Source organism: Tupaia chinensis, unplaced genomic scaffold (assembly GCF_000334495.1).
Source record: "Tupaia chinensis unplaced genomic scaffold, TupChi_1.0 Scaffold000403_1, whole genome shotgun sequence".
Taxonomy (NCBI): domain Eukaryota; kingdom Metazoa; phylum Chordata; class Mammalia; order Scandentia; family Tupaiidae; genus Tupaia; species Tupaia belangeri.
Genome location: NW_006159905.1, coordinates 356,150 through 356,861, shown reverse-complemented (window position 1 = coordinate 356,861; position 712 = coordinate 356,150). Strand labels below are relative to the sequence as shown.

Genomic DNA, 712 nt, shown 5'->3' with positions numbered 1-712 from the left:
GGGGTGAGTCGCGTCCCCCCCCGGCCCAGAGCATGGTACGGTCCAAACCCTCGGCGGCCTGAGCCAGCAGAAGTGCGAGCGACGGGAAATGAGCCGAGCCCGCCTGTCACGCCGGCCGTCGGCCCAGTCGGCGCCCTTTGTGCTTCCTGGGCTGGGACACGCCCACGGCCGCCGCCTCCCTCGCCCGGGCCCCGCTCTCCCCCTCCACCGCCCCGCGCGCTCGGCTCTGCGCCCCCGCGCTGTCTGCCCGGGTTCAAGCCCGTCCCAGTTGAAGCTTCAGCCCTGGAAGAGTCCCTGTGCGGATCGGGGAGCTGGCGGATTTTACCTTCGAACTCCCAGTTCCTCCTTCCTCAGTGCCTCTTGGTGCCCCGGGCTCCGTTTTATCTTCCCTTTACTCTGGCCTTGAATTTCCTAAGGACTTGTGCACATCGTGAGCCCACAGGCCCTCCCTCACCCTCCGCGCCCCAAACCTCGCCTGGAGACCCCAGGGCAGTTGTGTTTATGACAGCTGGCGATTCCCCTAAATGTTCCCTTCCATTTTAATATGTTTGCCATCCCCTCCAAACTGGCCGTGCCCAGCCACTGCTCTTCCGTGTTCAGCCCAGTCTCATTTCCGATGTTCTGTCCCTCAGAAATGCCATGGTGTCTTTCCATGGGCACACCCCCACAACTCATTTGAAACCGGGGGGGGGGGGGGGGGGGGGGAGACGGA

General features: G+C 64.3%; 1 protein-coding gene across 1 annotated transcript in view; it reads left to right on the top strand.

The window, feature by feature from the left end:
* Nucleotides 1-712, top strand: part of ABHD16A (abhydrolase domain containing 16A, phospholipase) — a gene marked incomplete in the record, with an annotated part of 16,358 nt that overhangs the window by 196 nt on the left and 15,450 nt on the right.